The sequence below is a fragment of the Lactuca saligna genome, chromosome 3, assembly GCF_052625555.1.
Source record: "Lactuca saligna cultivar CGN05327 chromosome 3, ASM5262555v1, whole genome shotgun sequence".
NCBI lineage: Eukaryota > Viridiplantae > Streptophyta > Magnoliopsida > Asterales > Asteraceae > Lactuca > Lactuca saligna.
In genome coordinates this window covers 168,397,440-168,417,892 of record NC_136419.1, presented here as the reverse complement: position 1 = coordinate 168,417,892, position 20,453 = coordinate 168,397,440, and positions in this window count along the sequence as shown.

Genomic DNA, 20,453 nt, shown 5'->3' with positions numbered 1-20,453 from the left:
CAAAATTTTTTATTTTAATTTTTGACATTTATTTTTGACTTTTGACTTTAAAATTTTGAATTTGACTTTTAAAAGTTGACCTTTGACTTTAAACTTTGACTTTCTCATTTGACTTTTAATTTTTCAAATTTAGCTTTTCGGTTTGACTTTTAATTTTGACTTTTGAGTTTGACTTTTTAAATTTGACTTTTAAGGTTGACTTTCTCGGTTTTAAAGTCAAAGGGCAATTAAAAATATAAAAAATATATACAAATTTAAATATATATATATATATATATATATATATATATATATATATATATATATAAAATAAAAAATAATAAAAAAATAATAAAAATAAAAAATAAAAATAAATAAAAAAGGGAAAATGAGTTCCACATCAATTCCGGTAAATGAAGTTTCATGTACTCCATCTTGTAAACCCACAATTAAATTTCTTCGCGAACAAATTGATTTGCTAAAAAGGGAAAATGAGGACCTTAAATATGAAGGCTATACTCTAAGGAAAGGTTAGAAACCGTTAAAAGCACAACTAGAAGCAAAAACCAAAGTCTTTAGGAAGCTTCAGGAAGAGTACAACAAGTGTGAAAATTACGATCACATTAAACGCAAACTTGCGGTTGTAACTGAAGAACTTGATGCTTTGAACATTAAGTTTGGAAAAACAGATATTAGTTTCAAAAATTACACTGCATCAAGTAAGACAGTCAGTCATTATTTGAAAACCAATTAAAATTCAAAGATAATCAATACAAGGGTCTAGGGTATGATAGTGTTCCTCCACCTTTCAATCACAACTATATATCCATACATTTGACTCACGAAGGGATTGACCGAGAACCATTTATGGTATACGGTAAACTAGCTATTGAACAGCTAACTGAAGGTGCTGAGCTGAATGATACTAATGCTTCTACTTCATGTGCAGGTAAAGTAGCAGATGATGAGAACAAGGAGAACACAATTGAACAAACCAACATCTCCTTGAGCTCTGAATCTGTTGCTTCGAACTCAACTACTTCTGATCAACCTGCTGTTGGTAAATACAGGCCACCATTTCAAGCTAAACAGAGTGCCTGTTGCAACTGTGCATGTGTGAAAAGCAAGAGACAAGGCAAAGATACGCCACCATGGGTAGGAAGAAACAACTCCATAGTGAAGAAAAAGACATGCTTTCACTGTGGAAGACCTGGACATATTGCCAGAAATTGTCATAATCGAGCATACGTTCCCAATTACGCACAAGGGTGGCAGAACACACCAAGAGGGAGATACTTCAAAAGAAACCCCTCAAGGTCATGTTCAGACAATGGCAACTGGAATGCCACAAAGGGCAAGAGTTCAACTCCCAAGGGCAAGAAATCAAATCCCAAGGTCAAGAAGGGAATGTCAACCAAGAAGCCAAATCCAAGAGATGCTCCCATGAAGTCAAAATCAAAATCATCTCAACGGCCGACATAAAGTTCAAAAGCAAGTACTGAGCCACCCATCAAATCGAAAAAGAAATCGGTTAAACCCAACTACAGATGGGTACCAAAGGTTCAATCTCCCAAATCTTCTAACGATTCTAATATTTCTTCATCTTCTGTTTATGATAAACAGGATATGTCATGGGAGAGAGTACCATGCAAGGATAACAAAGTTCTACCCTGTTTCAAAATGGATTGGGTTCCAAAGACCAACTGATCCCGCTCTGTGCTGGAGCAGGTATGGAGGCATATCATCAGACTTCGGTTTGTTGATAGTGGTTGCTCCAGGCACATGATAGGAGGCATCTCTCAACTGTACAACACTCAGAACATTGTTTGAGAGTATGTGTCCTTGCGGGAATGGAAGAAAGGAAGTGGTCACTCATGGGGTTTGTGCTTAATGACATGAAGAATTTTCGGATCTGTTCTGAGTTTATGTGTGCTGTTCTCAGACCTTCTGGATGCAAATTCAGTCGGTGACTTACGGTTTGAGTTTTCTTCTATATACTCCTGAGTTTTTCTTAAGCTGATTCGCTTTAAAGACAAATTTTTGTTTTAGGATAGTTTAAATTTGCGCATTTACTTTTGTTTCTCTCCTATGCACAAATTTAGGGGGAGAAATAAAAACAAAACAAAAATTAGTAAATTAAAAAAAAAATTCAAATTTAAAAATAATAATATGTTTCTTATGGAATGTGCTTAAGGGAGATGTTTTGGGAAGTGATATTATTAAGTGATGACAGGCAATCTAAGTCTGCATAACGTACCCAAAGTTAAAGGGTCTATGCTCTGGTTTGATGCATCGGTAAGCACGAAGAATTTAACGGACTTGACTAGGTGGAGATGAACTTAAGGAATCTATAGACTTGACAAATCTTGACCTAGTTAGATCCGTTCAGCCTGACAATACGACGCTCAGATAGGTTGAGCAAGGAGATATATATGGGAATCTACTTGTCACATTAAATGAACCCGTATCTGGAACCGTGGTTTAACTTTTCCTCGATGTGCGGATTCTGTCCTTAATTCCGATATTGATGGGGTGACTGGTAAATTCCGATGAATTAGGTTTGTAGAAAACTATTTTCTTTCTTTCTTACTGTTAGTTATATGTTGCCTCCTCTGCGTGATTGGAAGAGACCCGACCTGGACTACAACATATGCAAATCTATTTCTCTGCATATTATATCTATGAAATTCTTCTTATCTGTTAGCCATATGATGTCTCCTTTGCGTGACTAAAAATCCGACCTGGTACACAGCAGATGCAACCTTCTACTTCTCAATCCCTCTAAAACTATAAGTGATAATAATCTAAATCTATCTTCTCTCTTAATGATTGTCTGCTCACTCGATGTAAGGAGTACTCTGGAAGTCTTTGATTACTGGGGCATATCAGGAAGCGGGAAACATGTTCCAGTACAATTAAAATTGAACACTCAAAGATTGTCTATAGATCTCGCTGCTCAATTTAGGTGGACAATAATATCCCTGGTCGTCATCAACTGAATGGTCCTTAAGATATATTATCTAGAAACTTAGGATCAGATATAATATCTAGGAACTTAGGATCACATTGTCTTGTCACTTATAGTATGTCCTAATTTTGTCACAATTTTTCGTGTTTAAGTGGACAACATTATCGACGATCGACCAGACAAAGACGTGAAGATAGAAGGTACCGACAAGCGGATAAAGGTTGTCTAAAAACTTTGATCCCAAATCATTCTTAAAGTTAGATATCATTTTATTTTTGGTAAATTTGTTCATAGTTTTCCTCTATGCACAAATTTTAGGGGGAGAATTAAAAATAATTAAATTTTATTTTAAAAAAATCAGAAAATCAAAATCCAAAGATAGTGTTATTTCTTGTTCAGAAAAATCAGAAAATCCAAAAAATATTTTTGTTTCTGTTTTTATTTTTCTAGAAAATATAAAAAAAATCCAATTTTTTTTTTTGTGTGCTAAATTATCTTTTAGTTTTGTTTTGTCTTGAAAAGTGATTTCAGGTGTAGATGAGACTTGTGGAGACTGTATTGAAGATATTCTGAGCCAAGGCTTCATCCGTGAGCATCGAAGTATTTTCATTCGAAGAAGCAAGAAATGAAGATTATTCTTTAAACATTCAATCCTTCAACCCCAGAAGTAAGATGAAGCTGTACTTGAAGATTATGTCACAGATTGCATTGAAGCCTCCTCGATCAATCTGCTGCTATCTATGAACCTGATGAAGTGATCCAGAAGATTCGTTCTCTCTGTTCTCTCTAAAGATTCTCAAGCTAAAAGCGCTATCTTTCAAGAATCAGTACATCAAGCCTCCTCACCAAATGTGCGTTCAATGTCAAATTTTGAAGAAATACTCAACCGCTCAAGATGAATTCATTTATTGAAGATTTATATGATCATCTTGATGCTGTGAAGAAATTTGAAGATTAATGCTGAAGCCAAGTTCCCAATGAAGATTAACAAGAAAAGCCAGCTACTTTTTAGGGGGAGCTTGTTGGGTCAATTAGAAAAGAAAGCTATAAACCAAGGGGGAGATTGTTAGGTCAAAAATATGGTTTATACTTTGCTCTTCTAGGAAAATATATTTTTATGTAATTTTGTATGTGTTTGCGGTTTGTGTGTACGGCCGTACACACGGTGTGCGGCTGAACACATGTGTATGGCTGGAGGTCCATATAAATAGAGGAGTGCATGTGGGAGTGTACGGTTGAATAGGAGAAGAGAGCATCTTGTAGAGAGAGAAAGGTAGAGAGAAGAAGTGCGTGTGAGAGAGAATCTAGTGTTTGGAGCATAATTCATATCATCAATACATCATTAGATTCATCTTAATTCTTCTTCTCCTTCTCTTCTATTTGATCTGACATCATCCAATTGATTGGGATTCCGCACCATCAATTGGATCTGATTGATACACAAGCAATTTTGGGGACTTACATCGATCTAAATACTCAATCCACCCTGGAGCGGATAAGATGTACAAGGATCTTAAAGAGTACTATTGGTGGCCTGGAATGAAAAAGGATATTGCCTATTATGTTGGGAAGTGTTTAACTTGCTCAATAGTCAAAGCTGAACATCAAAAACCATCTGGATTATTGCAACAACCTGAAATTCCCCAATAGAAATGGGAGCAGATATCCATGGATTTCATTACCAAACTTCCTAGAACTGCTAAAGGTCATGACTCAATTTGGGTCATAGTGGATCGACTGACGAAATTTGCTCACTTTCTCCCCATTCGGGAAGATTTCAAGATGGAAAAATTGGCCCAAATCTACATCGACAAAATTGTTTCTCTGCATGGTGTACTCCTATCTATCATTTCTGATAGAGATAGTCGTTTTACATCACGATTTTGGTGGATGTTACAGAAGGCATTAGGGACCAAGATAGATTTGAGCACAACTTACCACCCTCAGACAGATGGGCAAACAGAGAGAACAATACAAACATTGGAAGACATGATACGAGCGTGTGTCATTGAGTTCAAACGAAATTGGGATACTCATTTGCCTCTAACTGAGTTTTCCTACAATAACAGTTACCACACGAGTATCCAATGTGCTCCATATGAAGCATTGTATGGATGCAAGTGTCGTTCGCCCTTATGCTGGACAGAAATCGGAGACAGACAACTGACTAGACTCGAACTTATCCAGGAAACATCTGACAAGATTTCTATCATCAAAGATAGGCTTAAAGCCACCAGAGATCGTCAGAAGAGTTATGCAGATAATCGTCGAAAACCATTAGAATTCCAAGTTGGAGACAAGGTAATTTTAAAAGTGTCGCCTTGGAAAGGTCTTGTACGTTTTGGTAAGAAAGGAAAACTAAGCCCGAGATATGTTAGACCCTTTGAAATCATTGAAAGGATTGGTTCGGTGGCGTATAAACTCCAATTGCCCCAAGAGTTAAGCGTCATTCACGACACATTCCACGTCTCCAATCTTAAGAAATATCTAGCCAACGAAGCATTGATAGTACCCCTGGAGGAAATTAAGATCAATGATAAGTTTAATTTTCTTGAGGAACCCATAGAAATCCTTGACAGGGAAGTAAAACAACTCAAGCATGGAACTCAAAACGCGAGCCGGAGTACACCTAGGAGCGTGAGGACTTCATGAAGGAAAAGTATCCATATCTTTTCCCATGCGATGACAAACGATGACATAGAATGAATTTCGGGACGAAATTCTTTTTAAGTGGTGGATACTGTGACAATTGTCAATTCTGGTCATTCTCGGACTCATGCATCTTTATAAAAACCATTCATGCACAACATGCCATGGCCTAGTAGTATAAATTAGGTCAAAATCTTGCATAAACTAGGATCCAACTAAGATCTAGGACTAATATACTTTACTCTTACAATTCTACTAAGTTGCTTAACTACAATAGGAAATGGCAATACCATAATTAGAATCAAAACTTCAAACTTTGTTACAATTGAAAAAGGGTATAAAACCCTAAAAATAAATTAAAATATTCTAGTTTCATTCGAATATGATAGTGAATATCAAACAATGTTCCAAAAACCCTAAAGAGCCAAAATCCAAATTTATAAACCTTAAAGCTTAAAAACTTTATAAATTTGGATATAAACTTCCTAATATCAAATTTTTATTAATCAAATTATGGATTATAATCAATGAAATAGAAATTTAAATTATCATACATTAATCATAATTTATTAGTTAAAAACAAGATTTTTAAATAAATCAAGAATTGCCTTAATAAACACTTTTATAAAAATTAGGGTTTTATAAAAATTAAGGAGGGAGTTTTATAAAGTTTGAATTTAGGAGAAAGGAGGCTTTAATGCTCACAAAATCCAGCCATCCCCTCTCCCCATGCTCTCTCTCTTCCTAAAACTCAATCATTAAGACTTATTCCCCACTCTTCCACTTCTCTCTTCACTCTCTCTCACACTCCACCCTTTCAACTCTCAAACTCTCTTCCCCTCTCTCTAAACTCACGAAAATTTTCAGTCAAGAACAGCTCTCCACACTCAAATCTTCATCTTCCAAGGCTAATCTTCAAGGTATACACGAAAATCTTTCACCCTTCCTTACTTTTCCTTCTTGTTTTTAAAGGGTTTTCTTGTATTTCTCTTCCTTCTACACCATTCTTTATGAAAATTCATGAACATGTTCATGAATGTCGAGTTTGATGATGATGGTGGTAGGGTTTCACCCATGAACAACATGCATGTTGTTTAATGGTGAAATCCAAGGACCAAAACCTATGTCAAACACTAAAGTTCGGATTTCTACAAGTTTTAAAGGTTCATACACCTTATGCATTCAAGTATTTCCTTTAAAAACATCACTATGATAAACATATGTCCATGCATGGTCTTCAAACCGTGATGCATGTGATGAACACCAAGCTGAAGAGCTTGATGATCAAAGTACATTGTTAATAGTGCATGTAAATGATTTTGTCTATAAAAATATCTAAAAGTTCTTTTCTGTTCAAATCGAATTTTTCCAGATTCCCATTAAGGTAATATGAACATCTGGAAAATCCCAAGAGTTTTTATCATTTGCTTGATTTATTAAAATTGTTGCAAGAAAACAAAGGCATAAATCACATAAAATACTTCCATAGGTCTGTAAATCCGGACTAAATTCTTGGATGACCCCTATGGTGAATAATGACCTGTCATTAAATTTCATCGATTTATGTTGCTGTTTAGTATGATTTTCGATTTTCTTTTTGTTTGGGTGCAATAAATCACAAAACCACTTTAGAGAGTGTCAAAATTGTATCTAACAATTTGCGTAGCTCTTACCTGTGGTGGGGGACTCAGAAAAATAATTTCAGAATTTTTCATCATGCCTTTCTATTTTTCCCAAGTTTTGGTAATTATAATGGCCTAAAAATAGGAAAAATAGTTCTGATTATCCAAAACTCATGAAAATTTACCAGAACATCATGTTTTACATTCGGAGGTTACATAAAACTTTTGATGATTTTTCTCTACTGTATACTATTTTTCTCCTATTCTCTAAGGTTAAATACACTTAAATACACTTAAATACACATAAATACCCAAAACCGGATTATACAATATGAAAACCACTTTTGATATTTTTCCCAGATTACTTACACTGTAAATGATGTTACAAAAATTTGTGGTAATTTATTTTAACTGTTTATTATTTATTCTTCAATTAATGGTTATTTAAGGGGATAAAACAAGGAAAAATAGAAAGACCCACTGAGAAATATCTTTTATATTTTTCCCAGCATAGGTATGTAGAATAACAGTTAAATAAAAAGTTTGGGTAATTTTGGAAACTGTTTTCTATTTATTTCAATTTTTATTGGAATAAATGCTCAAAAATCATAAAATATAATTAAACACCTTGGAAATCTAATTTTTATATGTTTACCAGCTTAGTAATGTGTAATAACAGTAAAATAAAAAGTTTGAGAACTTTTATCCTTTGAATGCTATTTTTCGTGAATTTATGTTGTTATGAAGGCTAAAAACATTTGGAAAATATTTAACCATATCAAAAATTGAAGGAAAATTTTCTAGAAAACCTCTATCGTATTTAGAATGAAAATACAAGGTTTGACAATTTTTGGAAACTGTTTGATAATATTTTACATTTTTAGGAACATAAAACACCTTTAAATGAGTTGAAACACCCTTAAATTTATATTACCAAATCTGGAAAATTAATATCCCAAAGTTGTATTAGTTGCATGACTTGTAGAATTTCATCATTTTAGAAAAAGTGTAACCAATTAATATAAAATCCAATATTAGAACATAAATTGGCATTTCACTATATGTAGAGTTTAGTATATTAGCATTAGATTTCAACATGGAAACTCACTAGTGTGTGTTTGATGTTGTAGGATCCCGGTATTAAGATGTTGGTGTATTCCGAGGCACCACTTGTATCTACTTGAAACATTGTAAGTATTCACGCACTCCTCTATTTTCAGTTTTTATGTTTTAGGGTGGAAAAGCATGTCTCGAAAAACTATTATTTGAATGTTGTATTTAAATTGATTTGTATCAAACCTGATTGCTATTTTATTGCTATATCTCTCTATGTATGTCTATGCAACACGGAACATGAGAACTTATCGCACTAAGGCCCTTCCCTAATCTCTAACCATTAACTCTTTGAGCCAATGGTCATTATGGATAGCGCTATTAGGAATTGACAACTCCTCACTCGCCCTATTACTAGAGTGCATGATACCATATTCATCCATGGAACGATAAACATAGATCTTGATAGGGCTTCAGTTATAGGTTTGGTTGAGACTCATTGTTTGCTCATACACATACAAACGCGTTTCTCGTTATAGCAATAAACTTGTTATCAATAATATAAGTCAACTTTGTTTCTCATTAAAGCAATGTACTTGTATTTATGAAAAGCCTTATTCCAAATCTTATTTTATAAACTTGTGAACTCACCAACTATTTTCATAGTTGACGCTCGGTTTACATGCTTTTTCAGGAAATAATTAGTAAGTGGATATAAAGATTTATCATTATAGAGCATGCTGCATTGTGTTGAAGTTATTTATGAAGTTATATTTTAAACAATGTTATTTTAGGAAAGCTTGTACTTTGTTTTGTTTAAGCTATGGGTTGTAAACTTTTAGATATTGCTATGGTGATATATCTTTATCTTTTGCAATGTGACCGTTATCGCTGTCATATCTTGTGTTTCTGCTTTAGCGGGGTGTGACACGTAAATAGTAGTACAACACTAAAAAGACAGACGGAAACGGACCCCAGTTGAAGAAGTTGTGAATTTGGACTTATCATGTCCCGGCCTGTTAAAAATATAATAATAAAAATAAATCAAAATTAGCCGACGGAGTCTAAACGAAAGTTGTAGAGTATATTCTCACCTACGCGTGGATAAAAAGAACGTCAAAAACGGAGTTCGTATGCAAAATATATAAATTTTCGAAATTTTTAAATAAAAATAAATGAAAATCTGAAGCCTTATCCGAAAGTACGCCCAACGTTCGTATATGGGGTCAGAAGTTGGCCACATCCCTCTCTCTTCACATGAGGCACACATATGGGATAAGATTGCCATGTCCGAGATCTGGGTTCCAATCAGAGGACACGCCTCGCATGTACGCCCCGCGTACGAAGGCTATGCCCCGCGTACTAAGCCGCCTCGCAGTTCGCCCAACGTACAGAGAGACTACGCCCCGCGTAGTCAGCAGCTTCGGTCCCCTATAAATAGAGACCGCGGGTCTCCAGAATTATGTTACATTTTCTTATTTCCTTTCACTCTAAAACCCATTTTAGCCTACTTTTAACCCCCAGAAGCCCTGATATCATTCCCGACACCCGATGCAGACCCCGACGCTCCAAAGTTCCTGAGAAAATTATATTTTGAAGTCGAAACTTTACCCGTGTAAGGTCGGTTTTCAACAAAAATCCCCGGTTTCATCACGAAAAGTCATATTTTAAAGCCGAAGTGATGCCCAAATAAATATTTTAACCCTGTTTATTTCAAGGTGAGTTTCAAGACAGGGACAATTGTATGTTATGTGTTATATGTTCAATGTGCTTTTCCATGTTATTATGATAATGAGATATACCTTAGACCACGAAGTGTATGATATAAGCATCACCGGGGTACTGGTATATAGCCTCTAGCCATGAAGTGTATGACATATGCATCACTTTGGCATAGCATAATATAAAGACATGGCTAAAAGCCTGTGTATTCTAGAGAAATGATATTCTAAAATTATATTTTCTTTGCCATTTGGGCTGAAGTCTTATTGGTGTATATCAAGTGTTGGAAAATTGTGATGTCTCATTGATTTCAAATCTTTGAATTTGCTTATTTGTTGTTATGGAAAGCATGTCATATGATACTCATTTGCCTATCTTGTTTCTATTCCCTCTTTGTTTATGTCATATTGATATGTATATGGCATAATGTTATATTGTAACTGTTATTGAACTCACTAAGCATCACCCGCTTATCCTTGTCAATGTTTAAACTATTGCAGATGATAAGCCTCAAGTATAGTTTTATACTGGTAGAAGATGTAGAATAGATAATATTATAACTTTTGCGTTGTATTCCTAGGAAAGTATGTAATATGTGTAAAACATTGTAAAAATTTAAATAGTGGGTTTGTATCCAGTCTATGTAAATAAACTATCATTGTAAAATATTTTTTTATGAATATGCATGTAGCATGTTTTGGAGTATTGATATTGTGAAGTATGAAAGTTTGGGTCTTTCAAAAATATGATGTAGTTTTAGAAAGTATGGAGATCTTTCAATCATGGTATTAGGGCAACAATTTAAGTGAACTAAATATCATGGATTGATATTTAGACTTAAACCGTTGGAAGTTCAATATATGAATGAATTCATTTGAAATATATGGATACAAACAACAGGAAAGATTTCAGTAAAGTATTAGGTAATAATAAATCCTAATATTCTAAACACTACGTTGCTCCAACTTTTCAGAAGAATGCATGAACAGGAAGGTAGCCATAACCCAAAAGTGGGCGGAGATCCTAAACATGGTGAAGTAAATATTCCAGTATCTCCTCGAGAGGAACGACTCTTGGGTAAACTTACTGGTATTATTTGGCAGACTCTTGAAGAACATAAGAAGGATAATGATAAAGGCAAATAGAAAGCCACTAGAGAATCTTTGAAAGGTGAAACGTCCCTCATTCAAATATTTCAAAAGTAGTGGTGCTACAGAGATTTTAGGTGCCATTAATCCTATTGTTGTTCTTATCTGGATACAGAATACAGAAAGAGTATTCCGTATCTTGTAACGCCCGTAGATCCAGGCAAGTCAATTTAGAGGCAATAAGTGTTTAAAATGACTTTTTGGAAAAATATTATTTAGAATAAATAATCGTAACCAAATTGTAGTATACGTTACAAGGTTTCCGTAAATATAAAGACTGCCGAAATCCGAGTTATAACAAAGAAGTTATGACCCGTCGAAGTTTCACAACGGAACTGGCACACCCATAAAGTCGTAGAATACATTAAACCGAAAACGTCCATAAAAAGAACGCCCAAATCTGATTTCGTATAAGGAAGTTATAACAAAGAAGTTATCACCCGTCGAAATTTCGCAACGGAACCGACACGCCCATAAAGTCGTAGAGTACATTAAACCGAAAACGTCCATAAAAAGAACGCCCAAATCTGATATCGTATGAGGAAGTTATGATTTTTTGAAGTTTCGGATTAGCAGTGTACAACCCGAAATTTGAATATTAGATTGAGCGGTTTTTAGCCGACACAACCTAAACGAGAATCGAATATCTCGTTATTAGTAGCATAACGATAAAAAGATAGACAAAAATGGACATCGAATGAAGAAGTTATGAGATTTTAACGGACCAATCCGGTCCCGGCCTGTTAAAAATATAACTTTAAAAATAAATTCACAATTAGCCGACGGAGTCTAAACGGAAGTTGTAAAGTACGTCTCCACCTACGCGTGGATATAAATAACGTCAAAAACGGAGTTCGTATGAACGAGTTACAAATTATAATAGCATATTTACGTATTAAAATAAAGTAGAAATCATATATACGTACACACACACACACACACACACACACACACATATATATATATATATATATATATATATATATATATATGAATATATCTTAGAAAGGTATCGACGATGCGGTCATTATACGACTAATATTGAGTTCTTTCGACATTAGTTTTGTACAAATATCGTTAAATCTATTTACAATAGTATTATAAAGGAGTGTTTAGTTGTTTATACAACTAAAAGGTCATTAAGTAATTATGGAGAGTAGTTTTTGAAAATTTAATTAGTATAAATAAGAGCCTTGGGATCTCATATTTCTTGCATCATTCTCTTGATTCAATAGTGTTTCTCTCCTTGTCCCCCGAGCATTTCTGATGAGATAAAAATCTTTAAGATCGAATAGATCTTTGAAACAGGTATATAAAGAATGTAAAGCAATACTCAAGAATGGATTTGAATATGTCGAATGATTAAACTTTCAATCCTCAGCAGAGCTCGATGAAGAACTTCCACTGTAGAGGATTCTAGGGTTACAAAAAGATAACTTCTATAATTACACCGTAAAACCCTAATAAATCGGTTACGTAAAAGATGCATGCAAGCATCTATAAATACACAAACCCTAGAAAATAAGATACGGATGGACAGGCCCATACCGCATAAAGAATGGACTAGGAAGCGATCCCAAGACGCAAAACCAATAACCCAACAATCTCCCCCTTTGCGTCAATTTAGGCGAGACTTCACTCCAGCTTGCTTGCCCCCGCAGCACTGGCTTTCTTGACTGTCTTGAACAGGCAGGGGATGATGGCAAGAAGTGTTTGACGGAAGTGAATGTACCAGTTTATCATATCATTGAAGTACTTTTTATCACTCTCCGTGTTCTGCTTGCAACGATTGATTATACCCAGAACATGCTCTAGACAAGTAGTGGTGTAGAGATGTTTGTCAGCCAAAGCAAACAGGCATTTCTGGCCTTCTGCTCTAGTGAACATGACCGAGTTCTGTTTCGGGTCAATCTTTCCCATCTTCATTCGGTTTATATCGCTAGCAGAACCCACTGGAGTGATGATGGGCTTCTTCCTCAGGATATTAGCAATCTCTTGATCAAGCTTGGCCACCTCCAAAATATAGCAAACTAACATTCTCTTGAAATGGTCTATGACCGGACCATATTCAGCTTCATTGACAAGAAGAATGTTGTGCAGAACGATCCAATCGTGAGGGTTGAGGTTGGGAAGATCAGCCAGAGAGATAGAGTGCTCAGATTTTTCAGATCCCCTCAAGACCTTGAATCTGACATTAACAAAGTTACTTTCACGAACAGGCTTGTGTACCCGAACGTTGGTTATCTTCTGTGCACTCCAAGTTTGGTACTGAGGTTGAGCAGTCCTCAGGTAATAGTCTATAAGCTCCCTATCCACCTTCGGGTGAGGATGGGGAACTTCAGCTATATGAGTGAACGCATGGAAGATGAAGGCTTTTCGGGTCAGGGGCATGTCGAACTGGGAATCGACTGAGTTGACACTGTCTAGTGAGATGACCGGTTCTAGCCATAGAGTGCAAGGGGACTCAATGGCTTCTTTGATGAGCACCTCGAGGGTCCAAGGAGGAAACAGAGTTTTCTTGCTTTCAAGGAGATCATGAGCCTCCTTCACCTTCCTCTCCTTTGCCTCGGCTTCCCTGACTATTCGAGCATTTTCATCGAGATCTCTCTCTCTGGTCTGCTTCTGGACCAAGCTGACAATTGGCTCTTGATCATCACTCTCATCACTGTCGTCGGCAATTTGTTTGTCTTTGGCTTGAGCACTTAAACCTGATGAAGGACCAGATGTTGGTTTGGGTGCTTTTGGAGGGACAAGTGATGAAAGTGGAATTGATTGAGGTAGGGAACTTGGAGGGGGTTTCTGTTGAGCTGTGGACTTCTTCTTTTCTCCCCCTTGTTTCGGATGGTCCTCCTGCTCAGGAATGCCTTCAATACGGCTAAGAAGGGCAAGAGCAGGAGCGAGCTTCTCTGCGAGACTTCGCCTCACCGAATAGTTGAGAATCGGATCATGGGCTTCAAGGATATTGGACAAAACTCCGTGGACATCGGAAACACAACTCCAGTCCACAGCTTTCTCAGACCGATGAGAATCGATTTCCTTCTCGACCTGGGAGAGCTAATGAGTTGCCAAGGTAAGCTCGGAAGACTTTTGGGCAAGCTCTTCCTTTGTGGTAGATTCGGCGGCTAGAGTGGCTTGGAATGAGAGAAGACGATCCGCAACCGAAGACAAAAATGATTGGTTGTCTTCTTTGAGTTTTTGGCGGAAGCTGGCAAATTGATCTTTTTCCGTCTCGAAGGAATGGACCAGCTTCTCCACAACGGTGCAGATCTTCTTAGTGTTTAACTCTGAAGCCGCCTGTAAAGACTCCAGCCAGATCTGGGCGTCTTGAAATAGTTTTTCAACTTTTTCTGTTGCTACCGCACTAGCTTGCGTGGATTTATCAATGGCAGCAGCAGCTGTGCTGATAGAGGCTTCATGAGCTTTTGTAAGTGACCCCACCATACTCTGAATATCAGCCTCTGAAAAGTGAGATGTTGAGGAGGAGGAAGAAGCCACAAGATTGTCAATCTTCTCGTGGAGCTCCTTGATGTGCTTTTTGGTGACCGAAGCATCATCATCATCATCACTCTGAAGCTGATAGGGGCTGTAGTAGATGGAGTCAAAAATGGTATCCTCCCCTCCCAAAAAGGTTTCGGTTTCAGCAGATGGAGTGGGAGATAAGGGTGCAGTGGGTGGTTCAGTGGTGATAATGGGTTCGGGTGCAGATGTAGGTTCAGGTTGTGAAGTAGAAACCCCCGTATTAGATACGTTGGTTAGAACCTCACGGGTGGTAGTGGTGGTGGCTTCTGTAAAAAGTGGAGGGGGAAGGGTGGTTGATGTGGTTTGAAGAGGAGCAGTTATGGGGGGAATGGAAATAGGGTCAGATATGGAGGGAATGGAAATGGAGGAGGTTATGATGGGAATGGAAGAGGTGGGTATAGGAGAAGGTGAAGGAGGTTTTGATGAAATATGTACCTCATGATCAGGGGAGTGAGGTGGGGTTTCGCCTCTAGCTGACTCATCGGAGTCAGAGTGGTTCTCTTCCGAGTCGCTGGAAGAAGAGGAGAGAATAAGTTTTCTCTTGGGTTGTACTCTCTTCTTCTTTGCTGGTGGGGAAAGATCTGGTTTTGAGGGTTTTCGCTTCTTAGGAGAAGGACCCTTTGCCCCCTTTGCTGCTTTCTTTATCTTCCCTTGCTCGGGTTTCTTTCCTCGAGCAGCAGGTTTATCTGCATCATTAATGGAATGAACCATTTCAGCAGAAAGTTCCCTTGGGCCCGAGGGACGAAAGTCCTTGTAGGCTTTCATGATGATGCTCTCCTTTGACACCCCAGTGGACATAGAGTCCGGAATGGATCCGACGAAAGAAAATTTTGTCGGATCGGTGACAATAATTTTGGTGGTGTGGAAGACGCTGATGTTGGAGAGAAGGGAACCTGCAACAGTAGGAACATGGAGTTTATCCATGGGCCACTTGGTGATGAGCGTCCAGAACTGGGCATAGGATACCTCAGTTTGGCGAGAGGAGGAGGCAAGGCTCTGAATGAGTTGCCGCCATAGAACCGAGCCATAGTCTAGGTTAAGGCCGTGATAAAGACCATAGAGAATGGTCATAAACAGTTTGCTGGCCCCATCAGAACCAGAACTACGCTCGGAGAGCCCTTTGAAGAGAATGGTGAAGAAACCATTCCATGGGGGAGGGAGACACGATTTCTTGAATTTTGTAACCGTTGTGAGAATCTTCGTGTACCCCATATTGTAGAACATCGAAAATAATTTCCCGACGGTAATGGTGTCGAGATTAACCCTAGATTCATCGGCTTCAAAGCCTAGGAGCCAACAGAATCGTTGCTTAGAGATGGAGGTCTTGTGAGAAAGAAGATCAAAGTAGATGCGATCCACTGATCTGTCATAATGGGCTGTGGAGAAGACCTGGGAGAGGCATTCCATTGGTACAAGCTCAACTTTGGAAAGAGCGAGCACCAACGGAGAGTATTTGAGGCACTCCACCATGGGATACATGTAATTTTCGTATGCCTTAGGGTTGAGATCAATCACCAGACTTTGTTGGGCACGGATTGGAAGAATGTTTGTGCGAGAAGAGGTTTCCTGTACTGATGAAGAATCCACCATGGTTGAAGGAAGAAGATGATGAACAGTAGATGAGAAATCGTCCGATTTTGCTCTTTTGAGTTTTGAATGTTGTAAATTGGGAATGAAGCAGATGAATTCCTTTTATACCGTGGGTAGAGGAGAGAGAAATATCATCCCCAAATCTTCTTGATACAATAAAACGGTTTCGGATTTGACTGAAGCGCGACGGTTGGCACCCCCGATGATTACGCAGGAGAGAGAAGAACTGTTCCGTTTTGCACGCATGCCCATCACCTCACTATTGAGGCCGTTACTCTGTCGGCTGAGTCAACATCTTATCTGTTTAATAACTGTCATCCAAACATAAGATTATAAAGTAACCGAACGAGAAGTTTGGAAAATCAAATATTTTCGTGCATAGAGTGTAAAAGATAAGGAAATAAAGCGAGATATATAGGGGAAGAGTGATGTCAAATTAGATACAAAACAGATGATCCCGGGCACGAATCACTTTCTTCAAGGTTAAGAGAGACCTTAAAGTGTTTGTATGGATTCCTGTTGAATTACGATCAAGCACTTTCTAAGAAGTGTTGAAAGGCATCGTTTTGTTAGGCATAATAGGGTGGCTTTCGCTTCAATTTAGAAACCCGGACCTTGACATAAGACCGAGACTAAATGAAGTACTTGTGAGACCGATGTGGTCTGTTAAACAAGTAGGTTGGATAACAGATATAGTGACTTGTAAAAATATATGATGGTGAAATCTCAAAAAAAAAATTTAAACTGGATTCTAGGGGAAGAAATGTTATGGTAAATGACAAATTCATAAGAATCGCACAAACAAAGAGAGATTTCATGTTAACCGTCAATTCATGATAGGTATTGAATGTTGGGTTTCACTAAGCACGTAGTGACACGTGGCTTAGATCATAAACACAGATATTTTGCAACCATAAACCTCAGTGGTTAATTCTGAGAGTCTCAAGGGTTACGATATGGGACCGAAATATGATGGAGAAGAGTAAGGTGGTGAAGAAAAGCGATAGTACCTCTGCTGAAAATAGTGACCAAGCAGTAAACTCTCAACTCATATGAGAAAAGAGTAAGGTAGCTCAGGATTAGAATAAATGGAGCAGTCTTATTGGGAAGACAAGGTTTGTATATACCTAGTCATTAAGGCTTTTATTCAAAATCAGTTGAGGCTTTGGACAACATGCAGCAGCATGCTTCTAGGGACGCTTAACTAGGTAAAATAAAGAATGAGAAGCAAACCTATTCCAAGTAATTTTTAAACAAGAATGAGACAAAAATATTTTTGGAGATTTTAAGATTGTGAAAAGAGAAAAACCAAACAGAATTAAAAAAAAATTAAACCGAACCCGAAATGGACCGAACGTTCGGTTCATTACGGTTCCTAAATTTTTTTTTTTTGGATTTTTGGAAAACAGTTTTACAAAAGGGAAAAACTAATACATAATAAGAAAGAATGATGCATAATAAATAATAAAAAAAACTTTAATCGAACCCGAAATGGACCGAACGCTCGGTTCATTTCGGTTCCTAAAAAAAATATTTTTGGATTTTTAGAAAAATAGCTTTACAAAAAGTGTACAACCATAGACAACACCTTTTTGAGATTTGAGCGAAAATATGTGTTATGGGACCGAACCCGAAATAGACCGAACGTTCGGTTCATTTTGGTTCCCATGTGAACCGAACCCGAAATGGACCGAACGTTCGGTTCATTTCGGTTCATTTCGCTCCTTACTTTTTAACTTTGGGATGAAGTCTTTGGTACTGATTCAGATTCCATCATTCCTAGACCATGAAGGATTTTATTGAAACTGGCTTCAAGTAGAGCTTTGGTGAAGATATCTGCCAGTTGATCGGTGGTTCGAACAAAGTGAATTTCGACATTACCATCCTCCACATGATCCTTAATGAAGTGATACCTCAGTGCTATATGCTTGGTCTTAGAGTGTTGCACTGGGTTGTGACAGATCCTAATTGAACTTTCTGAGTCGCAATATAGTAGGATCTTTTTCATGTTAAGTCCATAATCCCGGAGCTGGCTTTGGATCCATATTACTTTAGATGTGCATGCGGCGGCTGCGATGTACTCTGCTTCGGCTGTAGAAAGGGAAACGCATGTTTGCTTCTTTGACTGCCAGCTGACCAATTTCCCATCAAGGAATTGGCAATCCCCTGTGGTGCTTTTCCTGTCTAAACAACATCCTCCAAGGTCTGCAACAGAGAAGGCTTGAACGAAGAAGCCTGAGTTGGATGGATACCAAAGACCGAGAGAGGTAGTTCGCTTCAGATACCTAAGTATGTTCTTCACTGCAAGCATATGAGGTTCTCGTGGGTTTGCCTGAAACCTAGCACAATAACATACGGAAAACATGATGTCAGGCCTGCTGGCAGTAAGATACATTAAAGACCCAATCATCTGGCGGTATAGCGTAATGTCAACTGCTGGTTTCTCCAGTGAAGGGGTGAGTTTGGTTCCGAAAGCCATTGGAACCTTGACCTTTGAATCTCCCTTCATACCAAATTTGGAAAGAAGAGTTTTGGTGTATGCTTCCTGGTTGATAAAGATGCCTTCGGGTCCCTATCTAATACTTAATCCAAGAAAAAAATTAATCAGACCCATGGAGCTCATTTCAAATTTAGTCTCCATTAGCTTTTTGAATTCAGTTGTTAAGCTGGGATTCATTGAGCCAAAGATGATATCATCGACGTAAATTTGTACAATCATAAGGTGGTTACCTTCCTTTTTACGAAAGAAGGTTGGGTCAACCGAACCTTGTTTGAATTTAGACATCTTTAAAAACTTTGTTAGCGTTTCATACCAGGCCCTAGGAGCTTGTTTCAGACCATAAACCGCCTTGTCCAAAATATAGCAGTGATTTGGGAACTTCTCATTGACGAAGCCAGGAGGTTGCTCCATGTAGACTGTTTCTTCGAGTTCTCCATTCAGAAAAGCACATTTGACATCCATTTGGTAGACCTCGAAGTTTTTGTGTGCTGCATAGGCCAGAAAAATGCGAACAGATTCCAACCTTGCAACAGGAGCGAAAGTCTCTTCGTAGTCAATTCCTTCCTCCTGACAGTATCTTTTCACTACCAGACGTGCTTTGTTTCGAATCACATTTCCTTCCTTGTCCATTTTGTTCCTGAATACCCATTTTAGACCAACAAATGATGCATTTTGAGGAGTTGGAATGAGGCGCCAAACTTTGTTCCTTTCGAATTCGTTCAGTTCGTCTTGCATAGCTTGAACCCAATCGGAGTGATCGAGAGCAGTGTTAACTGTCTTGGGTTCAACTTTTGAAATGAAAGAATTAAACATACAGAATTCTACTTTGGAGAATAGGGAAGTTTGTTTTTCTTTAAGTTGTGATCTGGTCAGAACCTTTTCAGAAACATCACCTACAACTTGAGAGACTGGATGATTTCTGGTCCATTTGATGAGAGGAGGGTAATTTGGATCATAGGAAGGATCCAATTCAGTGTTTACTATCTCTTCTGGTTTGGATTGACTTTCATCGTCAATGAGCATATTGGCATTCTCCCCCTCGAATGAAGAGCTTTCTGAAATAGTCGGATTTTCGGGTATATTGAAGAGTTTGGGTGCTCCTGTGCCTTCAGATGCTGTGGAGTGATCAGATACTACAGTACCTTCGGGTGATGCATTACCTTCGGGTGATGCATTACCTTCGGGAGCTGTTGTGCCTTCTGGTGTGGTGGAGCGTTCGGGTGCTACAGTACCTTCGGGTGCTGTTGTGCCTTCTGGTCTTGTGGATCGTTCGGGTGCTACAGTACCTTCGAGTGCTGCAATATCGGCGTGCTCCCCCTCGACTGATGCTCCGGAACTGAGCATTTCTTCATTCATTCGCCTTGTAGCATCTTCTACTAGTTGGTTAAGATGATCCACCTTGTTGTCTGCTGCGCTGGCTTCCGAATTAATAGCCTTCTCTGGTTCATCAAATAACTCAACAAACTTCTCAAAGAGATTTGCAGTTGATGCTGTGACTTGACCTGTTTGAGGAAAGATTTCACCAGTTGAGTTTATGTTTGCTGTTGACTTTTTGACATAGCTATCATCAAAGGTCACGTAATACGTCTCTTCTATTTTCCTTGAACATTTGTTTAATACCCTATACGCTTTATAAGTGAGAGAATAGCCCAGAAAAATCCCTTCATCAGCTTTGACATCAAATTTGTTGCGATGCTCTTTAG